Consider the following 17,466-nt stretch of genomic DNA (forward strand, 5'->3'; position numbering starts at 1 on the left):
CAAATTGAGTCATCATCTAAATGGTTACTATAATGCTTTAAAACATATGCAGTGGTTCAACGGTTGTATACTAATAAACCTTTTCACAATTGACCTCGGGCTTTTCACAATTGACCTCGGGAGAATTGACCTCGAGAGAATTGACTCAATTTAGAGGGACAATTAGGACATATATGTGGGCTGAAACCCCCCGCATTCCCCCACCCAATCCAAAAAAAAACGGAACACCCCACCCAATCCCCTTATATTATTTATAATCCAAAACCAACCCAATACATATATAAAATTACTAAAATAATATAAAGGTCAATTGTGCAGAAGGTCAATTAGGGCCACTATAATTAGGTAAATTGTGCAAATGGTCAATTGTAAAAGGTCAATTTGGGTAATACTGGTTCAACGCCATCATTTTTACCAGTGATACTTTGTCCCCAGAACCAATAATTATGGCCTTTCCGACTAAAGTTTATTTACCACCAAACCCCAAAGTCATCAATCTGCCTGGCCACCACTACTGTCACAATCATCAAAAAGGATTATAATTGCAATCCGTTTTTATTCCCAGCCTTCATTTGGTGCCATGTTTCATCTCGTGTCTAGTTTTTCATGTACCCAAGATCCACGGTCCCAATGTAAATTTCTGTCCTGATCTTTCTAGGATTCACTAATACCCTTCTGCCATTCACCTATTTCCACAAAATTCCTCTCTTTGTTACTAACCAGACAAAAAATGTGGGAATAATGTCTTCCTGCTGGAACGTGCTCATAATCTGTGATCTGTCTAAATTATGAGTTAGTTTCCACAGTGTATTTTATTTCTTTATTGTTTTAAAGTGTATTGTGCTTTATCTTCTTGCAAAACTTTTAACACATAAAATGAATCCTTTTAGTTCATCAATATTCCAAAGAATGCATTGAGGTTATTACATAACTGTGTTCTTAACTGTGTCCATCTATAGCCTAGTTGGTGGTGACATCTCTTCTTGTTAGCATGGTCATTCCCACAGTGTTCTCCTCCCAATTTCTTAAGAGTTTGTCCATCAAGTTCACCATTGCACAAACCTGAAACGTTTTCTTTCCATGCATAGTCATAGACCACCATTCATCAGGAGTTAATGAACTGGCATATGTAAGGAATCTACTCAAATGATTTTGTCGCTGCTTTGATACTGCAGGGCAAAGGAGCATTAAATGTTTGATCTTTTCAATATGTTCCAATTGTAAACAGAAACAACAGCCTTTAGATGCTACGTTTGCTTGTTTCTTCCTGTACATTGCTTCCCTTGTTATGCACAGGTTCAGCCTTATTCGAAAAAATTGATTTCTGTGATATGGGCTAGGGAATTTTTCAAAGTATCTTGGCAGAGCATTGAGTTTTCTTGATTGAATTGGCATCTTGGAGAGTTTTGTCCTTCCTCTGTTTTCAACAGTTTGGATCCAGTCACTTTGCAGGAGCTTCTTTTTCGCCCAACATGGATTTACTATTGGAGACTCTAGATTGGTATTTAAGACTGCTAGATGTTTTTCCCATTTCTCATTCCTTTGGTTCAAAGGCCACACTCCAGGGTTCGTTGGTGATGTGTTTAAGATGTGATATGCATGTGCCACGTCAATCATTTTGTACTTTCGGTACAGCACCATTCCAATCCATAGTGTTAGTGCATGTAGCAAGGTTAAACCAAGTTTATATTGTATGTTGTTAGTTGATACACATTTTGGGAGCCGCAACATTGTCTTGCAAAACACTCATTCAAGGGGTGACCAGATCTTCCAGTTTAGGGCAAGGACTGTTTGCACCGTAGGTCAAAATTGGAGTCACTTTTTGCCTATAGAACCGAAGAATTGGCTTCATTGGGAATTTTCCAAATCTTGCTTGTATGATTGATCCTTGTGTAGCAAGCATTTCATTTTGTGTTTTCAGTGTGTTGAACCAGAAAGTGTCAGCAACTGATTTGCTGAAGTATATCCCCAGATAGAATTACAGATGTCCACGCCCTGATTTCCCATTTCCCGCTGAGAGCGTGTTTTCTGTTTGGTTCTGTGCACTATGCTTATGATTCTAGATTGTCCGACTGACATATAGGTTGTCTTTGGCCATATATATTTCCACTTGATTTAATTTACGCTGAAGACCTATTTGTGTACAATCCACTATCACAAGATCATCTGCACAGATGATCCAGCTGATCTGGTGCGCGTTGATTTTGGGAGGTAATTCTGGTGTGCTTTTTAGAGATATTGGTAGATCTGCCAGATAGAGATTAAACAAGGTGGCCGCAAGCAGACAACCTTGTTTTACTCCCATGTCAGTTTTTATTTCTGGGGTCAGGTCTCCCGATTTATTCTTGCATATTCTAATCGTAGTGTTACTGTGGAATGCTATTATCAATTCCAATAGATGGTACAGACACTTCCATTCACATAGTTTTTCCTATAACTTTGTCCTGTTCACCATGTCGAAAGCCTGTGCAGGTCTATCTTGTTTCTGATCGCTTGTACTTTCAAGACATTTAGAATGAAAAGATTAAGGGCAGTCCCACTTCCTTTAGTGAAACCCGTTTGCTGTATGTCTGTTATCTGGCACTTATTGGCGCATTGTGTCAGTTGTTGCGGAAGATTCCCTGACAACAGTTTTCCAATGACATCCAGCAACGCAATGGGTCTGTAATTTTTTGGATGTTGTCAGTCCCCTTGTTTGTAGATGGAGACAATAATACCCTTAGTCCAAGAGGTGGAGATTGTTCCACTTATTGATATTTTGTGTAATACCAAGCTTATTAGTTTCACCAATTCCTCTGGGTTCTTCCACAATATGGAATTTGTTAACCCATGAGGCCCTGGTGCATTCGAAGATCTCAATTTTCTAATTCAGTCTGTTATGTCACATTCTGTGGAGTCAATCATCCATGGCAGGTGGATGCCATCTATATAACTTTGTGGAATGTTACATGAAGTTAAGCATAAGCATTCTGTGAGGGGCCATTAGTATTGCTGAGAGAATAACTGGTTGAGCTCATGCCTGGATGGTGGTGCCGGTTATCTATGACATCTACTTGACTACTTACCACATGCCATCTTCCTACACTGAACATTGTAACTACATAAATAAATAAGATATGATCACTGTTACCTGTGTTTCTGTGAACATCAGTCAACCTTAACATACTGGTGACGGGTTGGAGAAGAAACCATGCGCTGCGGCTCCTAGGATGGGTGCAGAAGCTTGATAACTCCCCCACCACAACCACCACACAGGGCTTGATAACTGTCTGCTGTTTGGTCTGCAGTGGGTAAGGAAGAGACGTGGCTCAGGCCGAGGACTGATGCTGGAGGCCCCAGGGGCTGGCTGACAGAGCCTCTCTGAGTGTCTGCTGGGAGAGAGGGTTAGATAAAAATAAAGAAGGCCTCTGTGAGCCTCTGAGCAAGCATCGCTGAACGGAGAAGGATTTTCTGTCACGTGAATAATGCCTGGCATAGATTACTTAGCAACATCTCCAAGCAGTTCATAAGGTTTTACTGTTGGAAGTGCTATAAAGGGGTCAAGGTGCCGGAGCAGCCTTCCTGGCACTCTGGTTGCTTTCTCTGCCAGCGGGAGTGAGTACAGCAACAGCAGAGGGGTTCAGAAGTTAAACAAATAGTGTTGCTGTAGAGCTCCGCACTCCCTAGAAGCTGCAGGGAGAATGATAATCATCGGGTCCTCAACCAATGGCTGGGGACGCAAGGGTTACGGTGCGTGTGTTGACAGAAGGAAGAAACAACAAGACAGGTGGTCACATGAATAAGAAAAGACAGGGATTTCAGCACTGGAAAGGAGAATGAAAGGGCATTCCTGGAATGCCCCTGTGCAGGAAGTGTATCAAAGCTCAAGAAAGAAAAACTGCTTTTTGTTGATCATTGCTTTGAAAGCCAAGATGCTCTGCAGGTGGCACCTGGGTACCAAAGTGCTGATGAGGCGTCAGCTTGGGAGGAATCCAAATTGCTTTCAAATGAATATCAGTTTAAAGACCAGACTGCTCTGTGGACAGGTGTGCATAGTATTTGTGAGGAATTTGACTATCCGCACGGTGGCTGTCCGCTCACCCGGGCTTTTTTGAAATTCTATATGAAATTGAACGATGGTAGATCAACCTCTGGAAAATGTGTGGGGCTAATCCGCACACATTTTCCTATGATCACCGCCCGACATACACATAGACCTGTGTACTCTGGATGGTCACAGTCCACAGGTGCAGTCTTCCCTGTCATTTTTAGTTGAGATCTGACAGGTGGAGTACATGATGCATCTCAGAAAGGGGGTGGGCCAAAACCTTACTTCTGCCATGGCCAGTCTAATTAACTTTCAAAGGGTCCATGGGTCTGCCCTGTCCTTTTGTGTAAGCACTGCAGATGGTGGCAGCAATGAACACAATTAACATACTAATAGAGCATACTAATAGAGCATACTTGAAACAGGCCCACATAGGGCCTGGCTGCAGAGGCTAAACAAAAGACAGGAAAACACCCAACGCCCTTTGATGTACACTGTATCAACCTGAAACCAGCTCCTGCCTCTCGATATCAAGGGCAGTGAACTGTCGTGTCTGGGACTATGTGTTTGTAGAAGGAAACCCCTGAAGGAGGACCCCATTCATGGTATGAGTATGTGGATTGATGGAGGCAGAAAGTCTGTTCTTGCCCTAGTTTCAAGGGAGACCTGTTGCTTTAATCAGGAACCACTGAGAGCTCCCTTAACTAGAGAGACCCTCTGATCCACAACAGACAGGAAGATGGGTGGGTATTACATATGTTCACCCCTTTACCTTTTCTGTTACAAAGCACTCTGGTAATGACCTCATGAAGACAAGTGATTGTTGATAAGGACCCAGCTTTGGTTCATTAAGGCAGGCCTAGGCCACTGTTGCCCATGTGGCTTTAAAAGAGGGCTGAGCTACTGTCTTGGGCAGATCATTTTAAGACTTCACAAGGAGGAAAAAGAATAACTCATTTGGAGCCTGGCTGAAGGTACAGGCTGCCTTGCAGGAAGGTGAGTATTTCCCCAGAGGGAAGCAATATTCCTTCCCCTAAACATCTCCCAGGGAAGAGAGGGAGATACTGAATCCAGAGGACCCCCCAGCAGCTCCAGAACTGTCACCCACCCAGCACTCAGCGTGCCCTGCTAGGCCCTGCAAGCAAACTTCCATTCACTTCAACTCTCCCCTCAGCTTTGAGCTGTCCACCCTAAAGGACGACACAAGCCCAGTGAAGAAGCTAGGAGGAGTGCATCAACAAGCATCAACCAGAATGCACCTTAAAGGACATTTCTGAGCCAGTCCAGCCCCTCAAGCTGCAGACAACTGCACCTCTGCCTGTTTCCACTCCACAGTCAATAACTTTGTCCGAGACACCTCGACCAGTGCTCCAGGCACACCAACCAGCATAGATGTAATGATTCCTGAACCCAAGCCACTGTGTAGGCCAGCCTGCGGCCATCTGTCCAGCCTCGCTTGCCGAACTGCCTGCCACCTGATACCCACAGCTGTCTCCTCTGCAAAGCGCCCTAAAACTGTCGACCCTGTTGAGGACCAATAACCTCTACACACACAAGGTACTTTGAGGTTCTGTCCTCCTGGTCCTTCTCTGAAGGCCCTTAGTGACATTTTTACAACCCATTGCTCCCATTGTGTTGACACCAAGTATCCGTGAACTATTGTGATTAATTACTTTACCAACTACCCTCCTGACAGCATCCAGAGTGCATCCCTTTCATTCTTGAAAATGTCTGTCCTTTGCATTCCTTTTTTACAGGGTGGGTTGTATTTTGTAGTGTGCTAGAACTTTCTGTTGTGATAATAATAAAGTAGATAGGTTTATACAACCTTGACTGGACAGTCCCTTTTATCATTGGATAATAATTGTATTTTTGTTCGGTTGCAACTAACCAAAGATCCACGACCTTGCAGAGATAAGCCTGGCGTTCCATCCACATTACCAACATTTGACAAGGAGGTTTATAATTTGCTTGTGTTTCCAATCTGTTCTGATCCCTTCTGGTGTACTAGAGGTGTGGGGCTGATTGATGGCTTAGAAATCAATATTCATCCCTGGACCAATGGTGAGTAAACATCATTGCTTTGTAACACACAGGTGAAAATTATGAGCCACCTTAAATAACATGCTAAAAGCAAAACTATGCAATACGTCAATGCTGTTCCCTTTTAACGTGCACCTTTTCTCAATACCAAATTGTTTTCTGCTCATGATCTTTGAATCTTATTTCCAATGATTTCAAAAATAATTTGTACCCTGTACCTTTTCATCCTGCACATTGTCGTAGTAGGAATTTGCATGAAGTTGCTTGTGCTGTCGCGACGGGTTCGAATGTGGAATGTTGGGGAATGTGGAACGTTGGGCGGAAGACAGTTGGGAGAAGAGCTGGGGAAGAGTTAGAAGGAGAATGCTGTGATGGCTCGCTGGCATATAAATATGGAGTGGCGGTGAGTGGCAGTCTTGCAGCAGCCAGTGTTTTTTCCAGCTCTACCCTCGAGAGGTGTGTCTCCCGCTACACCTATCCCTACAAAACCTCATTTACTCCGCGGAGCGGACGCGGAGTGGCGGTGAGTGGCAGTCTTGCAGCAGCCAGTGTTTTTTCCAGCTCTACCCTCGAGAGGTGTGTCTCCCGCTACACCTATCCCTACAAAACCTCATTTACTCCGCGGAGCGGACGCGGAGTGGCGGTGAGTGGCAGTCTTGCAGCAGCCAGTGTTTTTTCCAGCTCTACCCTCGAGAGGTGTGTCTCCCGCTACACCTATCCCTACAAAACCTCATTTACTCCGCGGAGCGGACGCGGAATGGCGGTGAGTGGCAGTCTTGCAGCAGCCAGTGTTTTTTCCAGCTCTACCCTCGAGAGGTGTGTCTCCCGCTACACCTATTCCTACAAAACCTCATTTACTCCGCGGAGCGGACGCGGAGTGGCGGTGAGTGGCAGTCTTGCAGTCATGCCAGGCAAGACGGGCCTGGCAGCCTCATCACCTTCAAAACCACAATGGTTGGACTCAGAAGATTTTACAGGCCGCTCTCTAAGAAGTAAAATCAAGTCGCTAACCAAAAACACAACTACATCACTCACACAACACCAACTTCAAACTAGTCCCCCTTTGACTGCAATGGAAACAATAGACGATCGTGATATCCCCATGAACCCAAGCTTCAACACTAAAACAAAAATGGGAAATAGAAACTGTGTTGCTAACGCCCAATTTCCCCACCAGAAAACCATTGGGAAAGGCTCTGCCATCTGTAGCAACAAACATTTACCACCTTGCAGCGAAGCTGCCTTACCCGAGGAGGAGCTTGCAGTCCTGGGAGTAGACGCCGCGGGTTTCCCCCCGACCGCTGTGTTGAAGCCGGCCGCTGACAGCCCGCGGCCCGGGCCGGCACTCTCGGGGGTTTTGCTTGGCCCCGAGAGAGAGTCGGCGCCGCCCGTGTCGGCGTCCTCATCGGTCGTGGCCTCGTCGAGGGCTCGGGGGCCCCCCGGAGGGGGGACCGCCTTGAGCCCGGAGTCGGAGCCCCCGAGGGCGCTGACAGGGCCGAGTGCTCTGATCGTCCCCGCCACTGCAGCCGCGGCTCCGCGGCCTCTCGAAGGGGAGGCGGCGTTGAGCGGGCAGGCAGCGCGGGTCTCGACGGAGATCGAGGTTTACACGGCGGGGTTGGGGGGGGACCCCAGAGAAGGCGCCCTGCACGCCAACCAGTTGAGAGAAGGAGAGACACAGCCAGTTGGAGCCTCTGAGATCCGGCGCCCATCGGCAATAGGGCAGGAGTGCCCGAGTGGCTTGAGAGTCAAGCACGGCTCATCAACCTAGGTGAAGTAAAGAGAAATGGACGCAGCGCCACCTATAGCTGGTCTTACGGTATCAGCAATGATACATAGGGAAACCCATATCAACTTACCAGTAAACATACCAAACCCAGAAAACAACGCGATGGCTTCAACAAGCTCATTTGTGCCCCAAGAAACAAAGTCACCATCGCAGGAGTCTAATATCATAATAAAAAAAAAGAGATCACGACCTAGAGACGTCTCTACCAAGAAAAATTCAACCCTAGAATTGTCTAATAACCAAGTGGAACCCATAAGATTGGTTAAACCTCTACCTAAACAAACACTTTCTACTAAAGCTCCTCGTGCCGGCTCCAAAGCAACAAGAAAGGGCAGTAAAAAACCACAACGCCCTTTTAAGCTATTATCAGACTTTTTCAATAGACACTCCAAAGCCATCCAAGAAAAATGTAAAGAGCTGACAGACGCAGAAATCCTTGAGGCAGCTGATGCAATAACACCACCTAGCAAGCATCGTAGATTGTTACAAGCAAAACGAAGATCCCCTATCCCCCAAACAAAGGATGACACCTGGCCAGCTCCGGATATTGATCCAACAAAATGGCATTTCTCAGGCCAAGTGTCCTCAAAAATACCACAAATTATCCAGGAAGAGTCGGGGACTTCACAGTTTCGAAACTTGGCACTACTATCTATAACTAATCTAACACCAGCCTCAGAAAGCACTACATCTGCGAAAACCTTCATCAGTGATCAAGAAGTGCAGAGTCGCACCCAGACTTTCACGCGAGAGCAAGTCGAAGCAGAGAGCTCTGTTCCTCTCCTAACCATCTCGGCATCACCAAAGCAAACTGGCTCTACGATAATAAATCCCACTCAATTTCTGATACAAGACCAACAAATGATCAATGACATACTACATAAACCAAACGACAGCACCAAGCACAAAGATCAGGTTCCGTTGATTTCACCACAGCAACTAAGCGAGCCCTCAAGATTAATCCCACAAACTGAAGACAAAGATGGTGGAAGTCAGTATTCTGTCAAATCTAAAAACAAGTTACAGTTTGAGAAAACTTTAGATTCTTTCTACTCAAACCTAGACAATTATAGTAACCAAAGAAGACATTCTTATGACTTCCCCCCTAGAAGATCATTAAACATCATTACACCACCTATACGACCATCAACTCCTGGGATAATTAAATCAGCTGTTCATCGTGACACCAATGCAACTGACCCACATCCAAAAAAGCTTGACACTTGTACTTTAATGTCAGCACTATCGATAGCCCTCAACCCTTTCATTAAACTATACGAAACAATAGCGGACTCGTTGAAAGATCACACAGCGATTCAAACTTCAATGCTGAACAAAATAACTTTTTTAGAGGGTTATATCATGGCACAAGAATCAAAGACTTCCGCATCTATGATCAAACCGAGCCAAGATCAGATTACCGAGCCACCTCAAAAATTGGCCCCAACTACGTGCTATACCCCCCAGGTCATCTCGCAAACAAATTCAGAAAGTACTCAAATTTCTTCATTCATCGACCTAACTGTCCCACCTACTTTCTCGACAGAAAAAACCAAGTTGACAAAAAGGGTGGAAAAAACAAATTCTCACCAACAAGGATCAATACTAATAACACCTTTAATTCAACAAGCGGACTCAACAAGCTTAAAAGCTATAGATGCTCAAAGAGACCTCTTTACTCCATTAAAAATAAAGGATAAATCAAAGAAAACTGGGGTGGTAAGCAGAGTCGAAAAAGAAATACAGAATGTATCTCCTAGAGGAATAGAAGCATTTCTAAATAACGAAGAAATGATGAACATCTCTCAACATATCACTGACCAATCAACCACCTCGAACCGAAACTCGGAAGAAATATCTGATCCATCTACAATTCCTACACTGCCGGTAGGAAATTCCAATAAAGAAACAAAGACTAGAGAATCTCCATTTCTAACTCTAGAGGAACGAAGAACGCGACTGGCCATGACCAACCATAAATCTAAAGATCCTGCACTTGAAAAGTCCTTGATAGCTCCTAAAACGAACTATCCAAAACAAGAAATTGAAATACGGAAAAAAACGTTTTCGAGTAAACAGCCAGCAAGACGATCCCATAGATCGCATAACAATTCCCAAACTTCGTGGCCCAAAGCGCAACCAAAGAAATTTTCAACAAGAGCCCCCAGCAAGGAAGCCCAGCGACCAACCTACAAATCAAAAACCACAAAACACCACACAAAACCTCTAATACGATGGATATTGAAACTAGAACAGATCCCGGGAAATCATGATGAGGTAACATTAAATAGAAGATCGGTTATGGACTTATTTAGTTACATCCCGAAACTACGATTAGTGAAGTCTGATGATCTCCAAATTGTTGACCCGAGCCATCAGGGATCCAGGGCAATTTCACACCTATACATAGCGTCATACACAACAAAAAATGCCCTGGAATCTGCCCTTGAGGAACTTTTAATAATGGGCTACGATCTCACCGAATCTTCAAGAGAAATAAAAACCTGCAAATACCAAGCTAATAAAGATTCCCTGGCATCTGCAAAAGTAACATAATACTCCCAGTTTTCACGTCAAAAACATCACCAATCATCAAATAAAACGATAAACGGCCCAGTCTTGGATCAAAAACCTAATCAGTCTGAAATAATCAATAAATCAAAATCTAAGGAGTCATCTAAAGGCCCGGAAAATCTAAACCCAGAGCATAGAGAGCGGGCTGGTAGACTGACGCTCCCAAAAGAAGGTCAAAAACTTCAAAGGACAGTTCAGAACGAACCCTATCCTGTGACAACAAATCCATCTTCAAACCCATCTCTACTTTCTCTCTGGTCATGGTTACCAAAGGCTCTAAAGTTAAACCAACAAAAGTAGCCATTCGAGAATACGATCAACAGCAACACAACAGACTGTCTAAATGCAAATGTCCAAAACCAAATAAAATTGTGCTCGTGGAACACCAGAGGTTTCCTTCATTTAACATCAGGACCTTCAAACCTAATAAACTATGATATTGTCTGCTTACAAGAGACATGGCTTTTACATTCTCCAGTGCTTGATGGCTACGAAATCCACACAGTGTTAGCTAAGAAAGGTTCTTTAGGACGCCCAACGGCTGGTCTTCTGATCGCAATCCGTAGCGGACGAGGTCTCGTAAACTCGCAAAAGCTAAAAGAAAACCATTTCATGCTGATGGTAAAGCTAAATTGGATTACCAAAAAAAGAGAATCGTCTAAAACCTTGCTAAAGACACTCATAATTGTGACCATCTACTGGAACCCAGCCACTATTGAAAGTTCAAGATTCATCAATACAATAGAACAAGAACTGGACTGGGTGCAAGTTACACATAAGCCTGACCACGTAATTTTATGTGGCGACCTCAACATAAACAGTCAACCCTCGATAAACCCAAAGGGATATAGATCAAAAAAATCAGCAGCAGACCAGAGGCCGACAAAATGGCAAAACTTAATGAAGTCTAGATCTTTTGACAACTTAGACCTAACATTTCCCGACCCTAATAGACTTCCAACTTGGGAAAGAGCAAACTCAACCTCCACAATTGACTATATCTTTGTATCTCGTTCTCTATTACTTCACATCATCTCCTTTAAAGTGATTAAAACAAAGGAAAGTGACCATAACCTGCTTGAAACAATCTGGTCTACGTCCTCTCCGATTAACCACACCATGACTCCAGACATTGAAGTCTCCACGCAAGGAACAAGACTCAGATTAACGGAAAAAGCAATAACTATTATTACAGCACAATATAAAGACTACAGTAATCAACTCCCTAGGACAGACGTGGACTACCTACCCCTATTGACCATCTTCAAAGCTCCTCAAAAAAAAAAGAAGACTCCACCACCAGACCGAAAACATACCTATGACACATTAGTCATGGAAAAAAAAAGAGAATTGGGGAGAATAAAAAGACAAGCAAAAGGGTTGGAGCCCTCATCTGCACTTGAGACCATTAAAGCGGCCGTTAAAGACTACAAATCATGGTTAAAATGCTACCGTCATAAGTTGTACCAACAAGACGTGGAAAATATTCTCACGGCCATCACCAGAAACAACGCCAGAGATTTTTGGACCTTACTTCATTCAACTGCACCAGGAGATCGACCATGTCAAATAAACGGAATTGGTCAACTGACCTGGGAAAACCACTTCCAAACTCTTTTTAAGAGTCCAACTATCAAATCCCCTTTGATGGAACCAAACGATACCCCCTGGATCAGTGTGGACAACATTGAGGACATTATCGCCTTAATTAAAAAGTTAAAACCATCACGTGCGCCTGGACCAGATGGCATCACGAACCTCGATTTGAAATCTCATTCAGAGATTTGGGCTCCTCTCTTGAGCCAAATATTTAAACGCTGCACAGCCACAAAATCAATTCCATCTTCATGGACTTGTGCAAACGTTGTCCCTATCTATAAAAAAGGGGATAGATTAGATCCAGCGAATTATCGTCCTATCGCCCTCCTTGATCCAATAGGCAAAATGTTTGGGTCCTTGCTGTTAAAACATTTCATTACTTGGGCCAAAGATTCCCCGTGCCACGACAAGCTTCAAACTGGCTTTAAAAAGAATTTGGGGACAAATGCTAACATTTTGATATTGAGTGCCCTCAAAAGCAAAATCTTGGAGGGTCGCCCACGCCTATACATCATCTTTGTCGATCTCACACAAGCTTTTGACAAAGTCGATCGAGAAAGACTGTGGAGAAAGCTTACCCTATGGAGATGTCCATTAGACGTACTCAACCCAATTAAAGCCCTCTATTCAAATACTACCATGAGGGTCCGTCTGAATAAGCAAGGTACACTAACACAAGCAATAACAACTAACAGAGGCGTCAAACAGGGATGTCCACTGGCACCGGCTTTGTTTTTGTCCTATTTAGGCGACTTTCAGGAAACGGAAACAAAGATTCGAGCTTTCCCCCCTAAACTCGGAGGAGAACAAATTAGCCGCCTACTCTACGCCGACGACCTGATTTTGCTGGATAACACCCCTATTGGTCTTCAACGCCAATTAACAAATCTTCAACTTTACATGACGTCAAACAATTTGGAAATAAATGAATCCAAAACAAAAATGATGATAATAGAGAAATTCCCTAAAAAGAAATCAGCACCGAATTTGAAACTCGGCACTACTACCATTGAAAAAGTCACAAATTTTAAATATTTGGGAGTCACCCTAGATAGCTCATACAAAGAAAAAGCAATGCAAGAGTCCCTACGCGCCAAAACTACCAAGCTAGCCACACAAGGAAAGGCGATTGACATCAAATATGGTAGATTCTCAATTAGACCTGTAAGAGATTTCTACAAAAGGAAAGTTATCCCATCCTTGACATATGGCGCCGAAGCAATCCCGAATCTCCCACACGACTTATGGCCAAAACTAGAAGCAAACTTCTGGCGCCCAATCTTGGGCCTCTCGAAAACAACTCCGATATCAGTAATTAGACGAGAACTAACTCTCTCCTCGTTAAAATCAATTGTGGATTGCAATAGCGTCATGCTTTATCGGAAATGTAGACAGAAAGAAACGCCCTACGCCTACCAGCTGATAAGTGAAGAAATCCGACTGGGTACTTGCCATATGCTCACTCGATGGGAAACTAAAGTTTTGAACATCTTAGACTCAGTTGCCTGCAACACAGAAGACCTCATTGCCAATCCCGTTCGAGTTGTCAAGAAAATCAAAGAACTCGACTGGATCAACACCAACGACTTTGCCTCAAAGTATAAACTTGCCAGTCACCTACCTCCCTTCTCTAAGAAACTCGACTCTATCCAACCTTTTCTGAAATTATTTCCAAATAGAGCGGCCCGAAATTATTTTTTAAAAATAAGATTGAACCTTCTAGAAACTAACGAAATACTGGCGATTAGACAACAATCCTTGTCCAGCTGCTGCCGTCTCTGCAAGTCCACTACGGACAAAGAAACCATACGCCACCTACTCCTGAACTGTCCGGCGACGACAGAAATTCGTGACAGATACCTGACAGACATTTTTACAAATTTTACTCTTCAAAAGGAAGAAACGTGTTGGAACAAACTGTTGGATGGAGACAAACCGGCATGGCAGTTGGCAACTATAAACATCATGAAATACATCCTTAACGTGCTTCTTCCAATACAGACTGAATGAAAAGTTCCACCGTTTCTTCCGTTTCTTTCTTTCGAACAAATCCTTTCTTCTCAACTGTTTTTTTTTAAACTTTGTTAAAAAATCTATAAAGATTATATACAAATAAAAAAAAAAAAAAATATATATATTATAGGAATGCTACTCACCCCCATATGGTAGTTTATCACTTAATTTTGGCAGCGAGCACAAGCAAAGCAGACCCACGATGTGTGGCCATCCAAGAAACTGTGATTTTGCAGTGCCGTATACAAAGAGACCCGAGGGTGTAATAAGGCACCAGGTATGGAGCGCATTGTTAGTGCCAAGCAGCGCAGCTAAGGAAGGCCCTGCTTGTTGTAAAATAAGTGGCCGCTAAAATATAATAAATAAGACAAGGCAGGGAACCAGCGCATCACTACAACATTGAGAATTATGCAAGCATTCCAACATCAAGTCTGGTGCTAGAGTAAAGGCCGTCAAAGCATCCGTTGACGTACAACCATTTTGAATCAGGCAATTTCGTTCGGAGCAAGGGACAGAACATTTTTTCTTCCTCATCGCAGTTAAAAAAAAAAAAAAAAAAATTTTGTTTTGCTGATTTTTTTTTTCTTTTTTCTATCTTTCCAACAGACGTCGGAGAAAATGAAGGATTTAAATGTAGTTTATAATATTAAAAAAGTAATAGTAGGAGTTCTAGATAAGTGATATTCACATAAGTGAAATATGACTATGCAGGACATAACAGTGCATCCCGCAGAAAGTTGTCTTCCTAATGCAGACCAACCAGCTGTTCCCTGCCCAGAATGGAGGGAGTATTGTCACATTTATATCAAAAATGTCGAGCAAGAAGGACTCATGGCTGAGAAGAAGTTACTCCTGTTACATGCCATTTGCCCAGAAAGACAGCCCAAATATAGGGAACTACCAGTGTTAACAGATTGGGGGTGCTGGAGATATTGATGCACATTAGTTTGTAATAAGACAACTCGATAATTATTATGCACTGGAGACCAATGTTGCCATCAACAGTTTTAATTTCAATACAAGGGCTGAAAAGGAAGAGGAAACACTAAAGAAACTGGAACTCACATGCAGGTTTGGTGCAGGAATTACAACGGAAGAATTGATACGTGATCAGAATATAATACACACTAAAGATTCAGCAATATAAGATAGGTTATGGATGGTGGGAGATCCATCTCTACAGCAAGCTTTGGCAATTGTGAAACAAATACAGCACACTCAGAGATGCTCAAAGGAAATAACAGAGAAAAAGAAGGAAGTGCAACAATCAGTAGGATCAAACACGTGTGGCCGAGGCTAAAAAAAAAAGAGAGAGACAGTGCAAAAGAAAAGGCTAGGTCCAAGAGTAAAAATCGGGCTGGTAGTGTTCTTAGAGGAAAACTTTTTTTTTTTAAGAAGAGCACATACCGGTCAAGGGAAACAAGAGAAAGAGATAGGAGTTTTAGGTGCGGAAGAATAGGACTTCATCCAGAGATTGTCCAGCCATCGACAAAATATGCACAGCTTGTAAGAGTGGAGGGCATTTCGCTCTAGTGTGCAGAAAATAAAAGAGGGTGTCAGTTGTAAAAGAAACTCTGGTATTGAGGAGGAGGTAGTGGTGGTAGTGTGTGATTCCAGCAAAAATGGGGGCCAGGATGGGATAGTGTCCTTAATGTGAAGTAGTCGTTGAAAGTTGGTAACTGAAGCTAATGGTGGATAGTTGGTCACTGTATACAATAATCACAGAGACCAAGTGGCAGTAGTTGGCACCCAAAGGATAGAAACGAAGACTGCGCTGTTCAGACATTCATTATCCATGAGGATTTGAAGGATCGAAGATACATTTAATTGGTTATTATATGAGCAAAGTGTAATTTAAAGGTGACACAGCTGAAATTGTATTTGGGCAAGAAAGGTGTAAATCTCATGGGTTGGAAGGATCAGGCCAAGCTAAAGATTCACCTGGATCCATGTGAGAGTTATCCTGTTTTATATGTAGGCAGAGATAAGAGCGTAGAGAATGGTACCAGAGAACAAGAAGAAGATGTTTTCCACGCAAAGCTAGGTTTGCTGAAGGGATATGCACATAGAATTATCCTGAAACCCAAGGCGATTCCAGTTATACACAAGAAGTCAAGAGCAGTTCCTTTTGCATTGATGAATACATCGGAGGCAGAATTGGACATGTTGGAGACGGAAAGTGGGATTGAGAAAATAAGGGTGAGTCCCATTGAAGTGGCAGTGAAATAAAACCATAAGACAGAGTTTATGTAGATTTAAGAGACTTAAATAAAAACATTCAAGTGGGCAATTACCCCAAGCCCATCATTTCCAAAATGTTAAACTGTATTGAGGGTGCACAGGTGTTTACTACATTGGATTTATTGAATACATCATTTAACCTTAGCTGAGGATTGTAGAGACGTGGTGGCATGTATCATGCTATTTGGAATGTTTCGGTACACGAGGATGCCTTTTGGGCTTGCTTCAGCAGCAGCTGTGTTTCAAAGAGCTCTTACTCAAGTGCTTCAGGGCCTCAAATATAACATTGGTATATCACATAATTGTGTTTGGCAAAGGAGAAAGACAACATGATGATAGATTGCAGATGGTGTTGCAAAGGTTAGCATAGAAAGGTCTTGAAATGGAGAGAAGTAAATGCTAATTTAGAGCATGTGAAGTGGAATATTTGGGGCACATCGTGAGTGGGAAAGGATACCGGCCAAAGGTGGATGCTGTGAATGCCATAAGGTGTGCTCTAGCTCCTATGAATAAGGAAGGGGTGAGATTGGTTTTAGGCTCTTTTGAATGCTACATCAAGTTTGTGTGTGATTTTGTATGTATTACGGAACCGATTAGGAAGTTATTGAAAAAGGATAGTAGTTTTGTGTGGGATGAGAGTTGTATACAATCATTCAATGTCATAAAGGACAACATTTGTTGTGCTGTGGAATTAGGTGGGTTTGTTCTCAGTAGAGAGACAAGACTCACAGCGGATGCTAGTGGAGTGGGACTGGGAGCAGTGTGGTCCCAAGTGGTGGAGAAACAGGAAAAAGTAATATGTTATGCCTCAAGAGCTGTAACTGAAGGGGCAGGTAGATATTCAGTTATACAAAGAGAGTTGCTGGCTGTGAGTGGGGTATGCATTATTTCTGCAAGTATATTTGGTGTGCACTGACCACAAACACTTAGAAGAATTATTGACAGTGAAAGGTTTATGCAGGGCTACCCCGAGGTGTAAGATTACTGGGGTATTATTTTGCAATGAGGTATGTACTGTGAGAAACCTGAGCAATGGGCATGTCCCAATAATGAGGTCAGGCAGAGTCAGGCAGAGTCAGGCAGGGAGGGACAGCTATTCACACCCAACTCCAATTAACTCTAGCAGGAGTATAATGCAGCAGCCAGGAACAGCATTGGGAGCGAGTTGGGTATGCTCGAAAGT

This window comes from Ambystoma mexicanum, chromosome 2q (assembly GCF_040938575.1).
Source record: "Ambystoma mexicanum isolate Mex_15411 chromosome 2q, UKY_AmexF1_1, whole genome shotgun sequence".
In the NCBI taxonomy this organism is placed as follows: Eukaryota; Metazoa; Chordata; class Amphibia; order Caudata; family Ambystomatidae; genus Ambystoma; species Ambystoma mexicanum.